General features: G+C 44.3%; 1 protein-coding gene across 2 annotated transcripts in view; it reads left to right on the forward strand.

The window, feature by feature from the left end:
- The first annotated feature begins 6,074 nt into the window (after nucleotides 1-6,074).
- The window catches only part of WWP2 (WW domain containing E3 ubiquitin protein ligase 2), a 142,450-nt gene continuing 134,851 nt past the window's right edge, over nucleotides 6,075-13,673 (forward strand). For both annotated transcript variants that reach the window (XM_028091849.2, XM_088027460.1), the window contains exon 1: nucleotides 6,075-6,162. The gene's annotated coding sequence lies outside the window, so the exon portion shown is untranslated. The remainder of the gene's footprint in view (nucleotides 6,163-13,673) is intronic.

Genomic DNA, 13,673 nt, shown 5'->3' on the forward strand with positions numbered 1-13,673 from the left:
CTTTCTTATCCACTATGCTCTATTGGACCGCGGCTTACGTACTCCCACTTCATTTTGAGAGTCTTTGACAACCTCGCCCATTTCTCTAAGCAAGGCACGCAATTTACTAGCAAACAATCCTTTGCTGGATGGAACTGAAAGGGAGTATTAGATGACTTCTAAATTCCTTTTCAAATCTGAGATTCTAGAATTATGGGATCTGGCCTGTTAAAATTCATGCAGAATTTCAGCAGAATGATGACGTGGGTTTTCTGTCATTCATCTTCAGCGACATTGAGTCATTAACAAGCCTTCTTTGTCAAGTCTTCAATCTTAACCCTCGATGAGAATTTATTCATCCTACCCTCAAAAACATTTCGGTGCCCTAGGCATCCCTTTCAGAAGTTGCCCAAATTCCCTGTCTTTCCCCAAACATCTGTCTCCACTTCGCTTACCATTTATTCTCTCCAATCTTCAGAGCCAATGGCTCCTGTGCTACCTGCCCTGCCTGAAATGGCACGATGGAAAGCTGTTTCTAATGTTCTAGCTGATCATATCAAGTTTTGTTTTGTTTTGATTTCTCAGCTTTCTGTTTCTTTGCCAAATTTGACGTTGCTGACCATGTCCTCTTTCTGGACGGTCTCTCCTCCCCTGACTTTGGTAATACTTAAGGATCCTGGTCCCCCTGCCTCTCTGATGGCTTTCCACCCTCCTTCACTGGACTCTATTCTGCCTTGCATGCCAGGCACCCTCCGCGGAACTGTCTTGGCCCCTCTGTCCTTCTGAGTTCTCTCCTTCAGCAATACTATCTGTCCTCAAGGCTTCAATTATTACATTATAGGAATGCCTCCCAAATCTTTAGATTCGATCCCTATTTATTACCCAGTCTAGCTTTCTGGAAACATCCATCTAAAAATTTTAGACATCTTGGGGTGCTTGGGTGGGTCAGCCAGTTAGGTGTCTGCCTTTGGCTCAGGTGGTGATCCCGGGGTCCTGGGATGGAGCCCAGAGTCTGGGCTCCCTGCTCAGCGGGGAGCCTGCTTCTCTCTCTCCCTCTGCCTGCCACACCCCCTGTTTGTGCTCTCTCTGTCAAATAAATAAAATCTTTAAAAACAAATACATTAAAAATAGATAAAAATTTTAGGTTATCTTCACTCAGGGGGAAGGTTAAAATTGATATAATTCTCTCTCAACCTGCTTAAACTTTTTTCACTCGTTAGAGTTCTTATTTTTTACGAGTGGCATTTCCAACAAAGGCACTCAAGGTAAGAATGTGAGTCATCTTAATTCCCACGTTCACTTTTTAAAAAAAGATTTAATTTATTTGAGAGAGGGAGAAAAAGAGCATGTGTCGGGGTGAGAGGCAGAGGAAGAGGGACAGAGAGAATCCCAAGCAGACTCCCCGCTGATTGTGGGGCCCTATACCAGGCTCAATCCCACTACCCTGAGATCATGACCTGAGCCAAAACCAAGAGCTGGACGGCTTAACTGACTGAGCCGCCCAGGTGCCCCCTACCTCCATACCTTCTTTTTAAACCAGTACTCCCCTTGATGCCATTTCTGAAATAGTTGGGGTGCCTGTGACCCCTCTACATTTATTCCCCTTACTCTGAATACCCATGCCTAGACTATATAATCCACTCAACACTAGTATTCTCTTCTCTCCTTCTTTAATTGATTGCTCCTATTGCCTAAAAAGGGAGGATGCGGGAGCTGGACTCCATAATAGAAGAGGTTTATTAAAGTTGGCAGTAATAATTCTGTAAACCCTAGGATGGAGAAGTATGATCTAGATCAGTGGTTCTCAAACTGGAGTGTGCATCAGAATCACCTGGAAAGCTTGTAAAAGCAGATGGGTTAGGGGTGCCTGGCTGACTCAGCCTGTGGAGCATGCAACTCTTCATCTTGGGGTCCTGAGTTTAAGCCCCACATTGGGTGTAGAGGTTACTTAAAATCTTAAAAACAAAAACAAAACCAAAAATGGATGGCCAGGCCTCTTCCTCAGATTCTGATTTGTAGATCTGGGCAGTGCCTGAGAATGTGCATTTCTAATAAGTTTTAAGCGATGCTGCTCTTGCTGAGCTGGGGGCACACTTGAGAACCACAGATTTAGGGGAACATTCAGGAAAAGGAAGATCAGGCTTGGAACCCTTCATTCTCCAGTGAACACTGAGAATATTTATTAATACAAAAGGTCTCTGGACACCTTGTATCTTTTGTCATTTTTAATAGTATTTTAATTGCTTTTCTGTTACCTTGTAACATTAGTCTCCAAGTCCCCTAAAGCCTTAGAAGGAATCTAATTTATTCCACAAATATGTATTGGGAGCTCCTTTATACCACCATGGGTTGGGTGATATAACAAAATGGTATTTATTTATTGATTGATTGATTTTTTGAAGATTTTATTTATTTATTTGATGGAGAGAGACACAGCGAGAGAGGGAACACAAGCAGGGGGAGCGGGAGAGGGAGAAGCAGGCTTTCCGCGGAGCAGGGAGCCCGATGCGGGGCTCGATCCCAGGTCTCTGGGATCATGACCCGAGCCGAAGGCAGACGCTTAACGACTGAGCCACCCAGGCGCCCCAACAGAATGGTATTTAGTGTAGTGTCTAGGGGCACCTTCAGAGTCTGTGAATTTGGAGCCAGATCTTGAAGGACAAGGAGGGCAGAGGCACTGAGGTATGAAAGTCCCAAGTGGCGTTCAGGAAATTGAAGGTAGTATGTGTGGTAGCTGAGGGTATCTGGGGACAGGGTCTCTCACAGGTGAAGTGAGCCCTGAAACACTTCAATTTTTTGCAGTTTATGGTTTTTCAAAAGGTAAAGAAATCTAACACTATTACACAAATTATGGTCACTTTAAACAGTTTGCATTAAATTAACACTTTGAAACACATGTAGAAGGATTCAATGTATGACTCATTTGGAGATAATATCAATTTTTACATGTGAAGCCCTTTATGAAAAAAGAAAGGTTCGGGCGCTTGGGTGGCTCAGTTGGTTAAGCGTCTGCCTTTGGCTCAGGTCATGTTCCTGGGGTCCTGGGATAGAGCCCCACATTGAGCCCTGCATCGGGCTCCCTGCTCAGCTGGGAATCTGCTTCTCTCTCAGCCCCTCCACCCACGCCCCGAACTTGTGCTCTATCTTTCAAATGAATAAATAAAAATCCTTAAAAAAAAAAAAAAAAAGAGAGTGAGAGAGAGAGAGAAAGACCTTACTTGTGTGCCAGTGAAGATCTGAGTTCATTTCCAGGACTGTACATGGAGAGGCTGCGAAACTATGCACTTAACACTGGGCTAGGGGGAGAGAAAAACTTGATGCAGAAGAAACACTATGTGAAATCAGTAAGTATCCCTAGAATTCCTTTGAACATTCTTGGGAGTGTCCCAAACTTTTTGTCTCTGTCTTTGCCCTTGTTTTTCCTTCTTCCAGAAAATTGTGCTGGCCAATCATTACTTGCTTAGTCTCCAAGAAGCAGTTCAGTGGTCCCTTCTGTAAACCAGTCTCTGATTACTCAAATCAGACTTTTCCCCAAGGACAGATTTGAACTTTTCTTTCTTATCACACTTAAGACGTTTTAGTTCTGTTGCTCAATGAGCAGCTATTATTTCTGCTTTGCACTGTAATTAATTGTGTATCTTTTTTTTTAAAGATTTTATTTGAGAAAATGAGAGAACATGAGCAGGGGGAGGAGCAGGGGTGGGGGGAGAAGACTCCCCGCTGAGCAGGGAGCCAAATGTGGTGCGGGGCTTGATCCCAGGACCCCAGGATCATGACGCAAGCCAAAGGCAGCCGCTTAACTGACTGAGCACCCAGGGACCCCAATTGTATGTCCTCTTTAAGTAAGTTGGAAATCAGGGACTGTGTTTTAGGGGTCTTTTTCCTCAAATGAACATTTCAATTTACCTTTTAACTTTCAGGGGACACTTTTATGAAAACATACTTTAGATTTTTTTGTGTGTCTTATAGAAAAGTCTTCTATACTGTGGGATCTACAGCAATGTGTTCAGTGCTCAATAAATGTTGATGAAATCTATTCATTCAGCAGTTTGCTTAAGGAGACCTCCTGTGAGCTAGGCACTGCTTTACGAATATGGCTTTAGGGATATGGCTCCTGTCTCAAAATTCTTGTAGTGGGAAACAGATTACATACACACACATGCATACATTCATATATGTCAGATAGTGGTAAGTATGGAGGAAATCTGGACAAAAAAAATAAAGCAGGAACAGGGGCTGGTAGGACGGGAAGTAATAGATGGGTTGCATGGTTAAACAGGCTGATCAGGAAAGGCTTTACTGTGATAGTTGAGCAAACATCTGATGAGAGATGAAGGAGTCAGCCATCTGATTCTGGGGAAAGTGCTTTCCAGGCAAAGGGAAAGTCAAATCCAAAAAGAGTAACTGGAGATGAGGTGTGGGGAGGGATCATGTACGGCCTCATAGGTGACTATATGTGTGTGTGTGTGTGTGTGTGTGTGTATACACTTTAGGTTTTAGTCCTTTAATGCACAATTGTGAGCATGTTCGCTTAGTCCTTTTTTTTTTTTAAAGTTTTTATTTATTTATTTGACAGAGCAGGGGCAGGGTGGGAGAGCGCACAAGCAGGGGGAGTGGCAGGCAGAGGGAGAGAGAGAAGCAAGCTCCCTGCAGGGAAGGGAGCCCGATGCGGGGCTCCATGAGGGGCTCATCCCACAATCCTGGGATCATGACCTGAGGTGAAGGCAGACGCTTAACGGCTCTTAAAGGAGCCACCCAGGAGCCCCCGCCTAGTCCTTTCTTTTGGTAAACATCTATTCAAATGCCACCAAATCAAGGAATCCTTTCCTAATTCCTCTGGAATAAGGAAAGCTTCCTTCAGTGGAACTAGAGAAGTTTTAATAGTTTTATATAAATGGAATTAATGTAGAGTTTTAAGATATTAAGAGAGGCCTGTATCTCCATGAAATACCATCTCCTGGATTTGGAAGGGGAATAGGAAAAGTAGAGACAAAGTGCTCAACCAATTTAATTTGCATGCATAATAGGATCCATGTAAATTCGAAACCCCCAAAATAACAGAATTAATTCGCAATGCTTAAGGCTAATTAAGTGATTAGTATTAATTTTAGTTAATGCTGATTAAGAGTGAAAAAATTGAGTCTTCATCCAACTTATCAAAGGTGAAGGTCCATACTATCAGTACAGAATGTTGATTTAAAATATTCTTTATAACTAATAAAATTCTATCTGCTTTGTAGATTAAGAGAATGGGGTCTAGTTTGGTGTGGCGGGGCATTTTATGGACCCAACCAGGGGTTTTGAAGCTTTCCTATCTTAGCTCTATGTCACAAAAACAGATGCTCCATAAAGGCTACTTTTGTGTGTGTGTGTGTGTTTTTTTAAAAGATTTTATTTTTTTGCCAGAAAGACAGCGAGAGAGGGAACACAAGCAGGGGGAGTAGGAGAGGGAGAAGCAGGCTTCCCGCGGAGCAGGGAGCCCCATGCGGGGCTCGATCCCAGGACCCTGGGATCATGACCCGAGCCGAAGGCAGACGCTTAACGACTGAGCCACCCAGCCGCCCCTACTTTTGTTTCTAGAGCCTGGAATGGTGCCTGGTATCTATTAGGTATAGGGTTGCCGGATACAGCTAGTAAAAATACAGAATGCCCCAATTTTTAGCTAAACAACAAATAATTTTTTTTGACATATGGCATGGGAATATTTATAGTATAATACTCTCCTGCAGTATTTGGGGGTACATCTACATATTGCATAGTTGATTATCTGAAATTCAAATTTAAATAGGCGTCCGTATTTACTGGGTAACCCTAAGTAGCTCATAAATACTTGTTGACTTGATTGGCTTCCTCTCACCTGTAAAATGGGGCTAATGATAGACCCGCCTCCGGGGTTGAGGGAGTGAATGAAGCGCCTGGCAGACACCGAGCCTTCAACTTATTTGCTTGCTCCGGGACCAGCTGCTGAGTGCAAACCCCTTCCACTTTGACACATACAAAGGATAAGAGGGCCGGCTCCCGGCCAAAGGCGCCCAAGCCAGGCCTAGGATGTCCACACCTGCGGGTCCGGCCAGCCTCTTCCGGGTCAGGTGACCGCGCGCAGTCACGTGACCCGGCCCGAGTGAGGGCGGTGGAAGGCGGAAGTGGGAGCGGAGTTGGGCGCCGCTTCTGTGGCCGCGGCAGGTAGCGAGCGCCGGCGCGATGGGCGCGGGGGGCGCGGGGGGTGCGGCGGGCGGGCGGGTCGGGGGCGCGGAGCGGGCGGGGAACGGCGGGCGGCGCGGGGTGGGCCGGGGCGGTGCGGTCCGGGCGCCGGGGGGCGGCGGCTTCCTGTGGGAGGGGCCTGGCGCGGCGGTTCCGGCCTCCGAGGAGGGGTGTCCCGGCTCCCGCCCGAGCGGGGTGGGCGTGCGGAGGGCCGCGCGCGGGGGTGCTTGGAGGTGGGCGCGGAGACAGCCGCGGGGGGGGCGGTGGCCAGCGAGTCCTGCCGGGAGAGGGAAAGGAGCTTAGGTGCCAGGGATGAAGAGGCGTGACCTTTGTGGAGGGATCGGGACTGGAGGAAGGGGCGACTTGGGACTGAGCTGGAAGGGGGCGCCTGAGTATATGACATGGAGGGAAAGGAGAAATCAGGAAGATGTGTGAAACCAGCTGAGAGTCTTCTTCCTTTTCTTTTTGGAAATGATTGTTACCCGAGACTTTGATTTCGGTCCCATTCAGTTTTTTCAAACTTCAGGAAGCATCACAGAATCTTGATCATTTTGCTTTCGTCACACCCACTTAGTCCTGGTTGGGTAGGGTTCCACTTCTTGGGAACCTAGCCCTTCAGATCATCTTTCTTTGAGATTTTTCCCAGATCACATCAACTTCGAGGCTTAAAAAAGGAGTGTGGGCACTTTGCTGTGGCCATAAAATGGCTTTTAGCCTAAACTGTTGACCACGACTTAGCCCAGCATTACCTCAGCAACAGTGACTGCAGAAATCTTGGACAGAGTGTCTGTCTGTACTGCTTTATGACTTCTCTTCTTTCTTCGGTTTAAATTATTCAGTTTCCCTTATCATGTGACTGTTTATCTGGACAAACTGTAACTAGGTAGAGTGACTGAGAGGTCTTTGTTGTGTTCCTTAGCATTGGGACCTGAATCATTATTTTGATATTAAATACCTGTGTGAAAGCTGCTTATCCTCTTTTTCCTCATGTTTACTAAAATTTGCAGAAGTGAAATAAATTTCATAGATGTGGTGTAACTGGAGTGAATGTTCAAAGTGGATATTCAGAGGAGCTGGAGTTGTTTTGGATTACAAGTAGAAAAAAAAATGATTTTGCTGACATACAAGTTAAAGTTTTTGGAGTATTTGACAAACATTTAAAAATTATTTTCTGTAGTGGCCTTTGAGTTAGGCTGGGGAGGTATTATTCACATTTAACAATGAACAAACAGACCTAAGGGAGAGCGACTTGTTTTTTTTTTTTTTTGAACAATTTGTTGCTTTCTTGTTTACTGGTGTCTTTCTTCCTCCTAGACTGCACATCCTCCAAGGGCAGTGTTCATATCTTATTTGGCTACCACCCTAGTGGCTGGCATGTTGTGGGCACTTGGTAAATGTTTGCTGAATGAATAACTTTCTGAATGTCACACAGCTATAAGTGGAGGACAAGGGATTTGAACCCAAGACCTAGCTCTTCTCTTATCAGACCATTTTCTGTGTTATATTGGTCCATATGAAAATGATGGGTATGGGAAAAAGGCTTGAGTTAGCTTCTTGGTCGCTTTTAACTAATGATGACTTCCTTGGTTACAGGGAGCTTTTACCAACATCTTGTGACCATGATCCTGCAAAGGTCAGGATTGTCCCTATTCCACAGATGTGGAAACTGAGGCTCAGTGAAGTTCTTGCTTTAGATTCCAGAGCTAGTGAATGACTGAGCAGGGACTCAAGCTCAGGCCTTTTGGTCATAGACCCATTCTCTCCCATTAATAGAAGGAATATAAAATTTTATTTTAAAGCATTTTTTCAAGTATAAAAAGTATGACATTTTAAGGAAAAAATAGTATATATATATCATTCCAAAAAATGTGAATATAGCATGAAATTGAAGTTTAAAAGACTCTGTACTATACCATAGATGTCTCTTCCTGGGAGAACATTCTTTCATTCAATGAATATGTAAGTGCCTACTCTAGAGTTGCACTGTCCAGTATGGTGAGTACTGGAGATATGCTATGGAGTACAAAGTACACACCAGAGTTTGAAGAGTCAGTTTGAAGAAAAAAAAAAAAGGTAAAATATGTCACTGATTTTTTAAAATGTTATAACAAGCATAATATTAATATAATAACATATGCTAATACATGATAACATTTTAGGTTTATCGGGTTAAATGCAATATAATTGAAATTAATCTCATCTGCTTCTTTTCACTTTTTAAAATGTGTTTCCTAGAAAATTAAACATCATATTGGACAGTGCTCTTCTAAACACTGGGAATATAGTACACAAGAAAAGCAAAAACCCCTGCCCTTGTGGAACTTAAATTTTAGTGGAAGGGAGCAATAAAATAACCAAGTAAAATGCGTATTTTATTGTAATAAAGGAGGGAAGCGGAATGTGGAATGTTGGCTGGGGCTGCAGTTTTGCATAGGGTCTGTAGAGATGCCTTCCTGGGAAGGTGACTGTTGAGTAATGATCCGAAGGAGGTGAGGGCAAGAGCCGTGTGAGTGGGGACATTGTGGTCCAGGTGGAGGGGACAGCAAATTCAGTAGCTGTAAGAAAGAGCACCCCTGGCAGGTTTGTGGGCTACCTAGGAGGCTAGGATGGCTGCAGGGGTGTGAACAAAGAGAGTAGTAGGATGAGGTAAAGAGGTCCTAGGGGCAAGGGGAGAGATGGGCAGGTCATGGAGGGCCTTGCAGCCCATTGTAAGGATGATGGTTTTTAGTTGGAGTGAGTTGGGGTCACTGGAGGGTTTTAAGCAGCGGAGTGGACACAACCTACCCTGCCTTTTAACAGGCTCACTCTGGTTGCCGTGTGGAGAAAGAGTATAGAGGAGCAAGGCTAGAAGCAGGCAGTTGAGTTTAGAGACCTCCAAGAACCGTGGGGAAGACACAGCCTAGAAGGAGGGGTAATGAGTTTTTAATGTTTAAATACTGTTGTTTTTTTTTTTTAAGATTTTATTTATTTATTTGACAGAGAGAGACAGTGAGAGCAGGAACACAAGCGGCGGGGCGGGGAGTGGGAGAGGGAGAAGCAGGCTTCCCGCGGAGCAGGGAGCCCGATGTGGGGCTCGATCCCAGAACCCCGGGATCATGACCCGAGCCGAAGGCAGACACTTAACGACTGAGCCACCCAGGCGCCTAATGTTTAAATACTGTTTTTACCTGACATGCGTTGAATGCATATTGTTTGTCAGGTATTCTGTTGTTTTACAGATTTACAACAAACAGAACCTCGCTTGGGCAGAGTGACGTGCATGAGGTCATGTAGCTCTGGCATGGAAGAGCTGGGAGTTCAGTCTTGGTCTTTTGAGTCCAGAGCTCATGCTTCCATGAGTGAGATAAGTGGCAGTGGGTACATGAACCTAAACTCCCATTGGAATCAAATTAGTGAGCTGCTTTTGAATGATTTTGAGTCACCGTAGACTGTTACAGATTGTAGAATTTCTGAGAGGTAGGAACGAAAGGGAAGGTCTTGTTTCCCTTAAAATGAACAAACTGAATCTTTTTTAGAAAGTTGCAGGCCTCTGCCCCTCCCCACAAGCTGGTAAACAAACAGTGATTTAAGTCAAGTGTTAATAAGTACTTCTAGGAAAATACCAAGTACGAAGGCTTGGCAGTCCTGACCTAGGGCAGGTCCCCTTCGTCTGTGTCACCCTTGTCTTTTGCTTCCTGTTTTGTTGTGCAGTCTGCTTTCCGTTCTCTTTTATTATTAGCCTATAATTCCACTGTGCTTCCAAAGATATGACCTTCCCTGTCCCTCCCTCTCTCTTTTTATGTGCTTGGCCTTTGTATGGATGTCATTTGGCAAAGTTTAGTTCTGTTTGATTGTTTTTCAATATGGGCCTTTGGAAAATGGAAGGTAACTCAACACTGGCCAGAGAAAAGAGGCCAAGAAAGAATTAGTGTTGGAAAGAACTGGAAAAGCATGAGAGTATGAAGGAAAGGAGGAATTTTTGAACAGACCCTTCTCTTCCACGTTTTTTAAGAAGTGAGTATAGAGTGGATCTATAATTATAACTAAGCAGCTCTGGCTGTTTCTACAACTGGCTAATTAAAATTAAAATCTTGGTAAGCAGTTTTTGGTCTTCCTTGGTTCATGTGCTACACAGGTCCTTTCATCTTGAGATCAGTGTTCAGTGGTTTCTTGACTCAAAGCTGGGTCAAGAATTTGAGGAATCGCAGAGCCTAGACTTTTAGTGTCAAGAAGAACTATTTTAGCTTGTATTTTAGTTAATGTTTGAAAGGGCACTTCCTGTGTGCTGGTTGCTTTACTTGGTTGAGCTCATTTAATCCTTTCAGTAATCTTATAGATTAAGTAATATTCTTAGGTTTATTTCACAGATGAAGAATTGAGATTGAGAGAGGGTGAGTCCCTTTTTCACTGTCACTCAAAGGCTAGTGAGTGGTCAGATCTATTTGCCTCAAAAAGATCGACTGGTCTGAAAGGTTCTTGTCGAAGTTGGGTGAAAAAAGGATCAGGTGCTCTAGAAATTGCAGGAGCTATCCCTTGCGAAATCCTATGCGTGGTTGCTTTCTTGTGCCAAAAGCTCTTTGAAGATTTCTTTAACGGGGGTCTCTCAGACCGAGAGATCTGAGGTCCCAGAAGGCAGGGACCCCCCTGACATTCACTTTTGTTATTTCCAGGGCCTGGCACAGAGTGGGGTCTATAAGCATTATTGAAAGACTAACCCTGGCTCTGGACTGGGCAGGGTGGAATGAAAGGCTCTGGGGGGCACCTGGGTGGCTCAGTCAGTTAAGCGGCTGCCTTCGGCTCAGGTCATGATCCTGGGGTCCTGGGATCAAGCCCCGCGTCAGGCTCCCTGCTCAGCAGAGAGCCTGCTTCTCCCTCTCTGCCTGCCTCTCTGCTTACTTGTGCTCTCTATCTCTCTGTCAAATAAAATAAAATCTTTAAAAAAAAAAAAAGAAAGGCTCTGGAAGAGGCAGAGTCAGAAGGCTGGCTGCCTTCCTGGAAAAGGTGCCCTTGACCATTATTGTCCCCCGGCTTCAAGAATCAACCTGTCCGAGCAACCCAAATGTTGAGTAGTCCATCAGCTGATGAATGGGTAAACAAAAGGTTATATATCCATGTATTGTATGATTCCATGGGTTTGAAATGTCCAGCATAGGCAGATCCACAGAGTCAGGAAGTACTTTAGTGGTTGCTAGAGGCTGGGGTGCAGGGAGGAATGAAGGGTGACTGCTTATGGGTATGGGGTTTCTTTTGGGGTGATGAAATGTTATGGAATTAGTGCTTGCGCTACTCTGTGAATATACTAAAACTCACCGAATTGTATGCTTTAAAAGGGTGAATTTATGGCATGTGAATTATATTTCAACAATAATAAAAATAAAGAGTCAACCAGTCCTGTTTTGAATGTACCCTCTGTGTTCTGTGGAGATCAAGATTTTAGTGCAGGTGAAAGTGGCCACTCTCCATCATCTTCTGCCCTCCTCCCAGTATTCAGCGTCCTCTGTTGTTCCCGGGACAATACATTGAAAAGTGTTCTCCCTGCTTTTTTGATCTCAAGTATTTCAAGTATTTTAACCAAGAAGGACTATGATAGATCTTTGTGTCTTTCTGGATGTCTCTGGAAACTCTGAACCAGTCAGTGGACCCTTGACTTGTTTAATTTTGCTAATGAGAAGAGCTCAGGAATTACTGCCCTAGCCGACACTTTCATGTCTTTTAACAGTCTGTGGATTCTAGGCAAAGAAAGCTGGCTTTTTATTTATCTGTCCTTTTTTTTTTTAAGAGTTTATTTTTAAGTAATCTCTACACCCAACGTGCGGCTTCATCTGCCAACCCCGAGATGAAGAGTCGCACCATTCACTGACTGAGCCAGCCAGGCGCCCCTACCTATTTATTTATTTAGAGTTTCTTATTTAAAATGAAAGGTGGAAGGGCATTATTTGTTATTTTCAGGGTGGAGCTGACAGACACCTGCGAGCTGGTAGCTCATTTTGAGCCAGAGGCCAGCTGCCCTTTTGGTTGTGAGGTGTGCAGTGATCCCCGGGCGGGGCTGGGGCACCTGAGGGAACAGGAAGGAATTGCCAGGGAGGAGGGGCCTAGCAAAATAGAGGAAAGAGAGATGGAAAGGCGGAGGAAGGTCATGAAGCTTCCAGGGGAAGACAGCAGGTAGGCTGCTTGCCGCTCTCCTACTGTAGCACTCCTCGCTTCGTCCTTTCACTTTTCATTAAAATACTTACCTCAGTCTCGGATTCTCTAAAGCTAATCGATTGTTGTGTCAGAAGTGGCATCAAAAAATTGTTTTGGAATAGAGCATGAAAAATACTTGTTTTTTTTTAAAAATTATGAAATATAAAGCATAATGATATGTTTAGGATTCTCTTTTGTATCTGGAATCACAACTAAGAAACGCAGTTTGAGCAAGACCACACCCCCTGTGACTGAAGGGCTTCTTTCTTTCCCGGAGTTACTGTGGGCCTGGGAGTTGGGCCTCTAAAGGATGTGTCGTGGGGAGAGGACTTTGAGTTTCAGCCTGATGTCGGTTGAAATCTACCTCTTCTAAAGCCTTTGTTGCTAATTGTATTAGGTTACTATTCCTCATCTGTTTAACACGTTACCACAGACGTGATGGTTTAAAACAACGTTCTGGAGGCCAGAAGTCTGAAATCAAGGTGTCCGTATGGACAGGGCCTGATCCCTCTAGGCTGGGGATGACCTTGGGGGAGGGTGGGGGAGTGGGTAGGGAGGTGTGGGTGGGATTGTGGGAAATTCTTTCTTTGCCTCTCTTAGCTTGAGGCGTCAGTTGGCTTGGAATTGTAGGACTCCCATCTCTGCTCGGTCTTCACATGGCCTCCTCCCTTGTGTCTGTGTCTCTCCGCTCTGTCTCCTATACTGATACTGCGCCCACTCTAAATTCAAGGTGATCTTATCTTCAAATCTTTAACTTAATTGCCTCTGCAAAGACCCTGTTGCCAAATAAGGTCACAGTCACAGGTTCCAGGGGGTTAGTGCTCAGACATACGTTTTGGGTGCCACAATTCAACCCACTACTCTAATTGGATGTTAGAAGGGATGTTCTTATTAAAATTAAATAAGGATATCATCCTGTGACCTGATTTGAAGAGAAGCCTTTTTCTTTTCTGAATTTAAATTTTATTTATGACCAAAATAATACATGCACATAGTTTAAAGGGCCAAATAGCATTACAAGACTGAGAATACAACAGCAGTTCCTAGCTTTGCCTCTTTTTGTTCTTGATTCTTGCTCTGTGGAGTCAGTGACTTTCAACTCTTAGTTTTCTTTTAATACTGACTTGTGCATTTCTTTTTCTTTTAAAATAGGCTCCATACCCAATGGGGGCTTGAACTCATGACTCTGATATCAAGAGTCACATACTCTACCTACTGACTGAGCCATCCAGGCGCCCCAACTTCTGCAATTCTGAATGTTTTTATACTGCTATTTCTTAGCCTGTCAGTTTTATCTGTTTGAACTATTGAAGGTGAGGATTTAGCCGTCT

Source organism: Eumetopias jubatus, unplaced genomic scaffold (assembly GCF_037043125.1).
Source record: "Eumetopias jubatus isolate StellerSeaLion01/CBP00866 unplaced genomic scaffold, mEumJub1_p1.0 scaffold_10, whole genome shotgun sequence".
Classification (NCBI taxonomy): domain Eukaryota; kingdom Metazoa; phylum Chordata; class Mammalia; order Carnivora; family Otariidae; genus Eumetopias; species Eumetopias jubatus.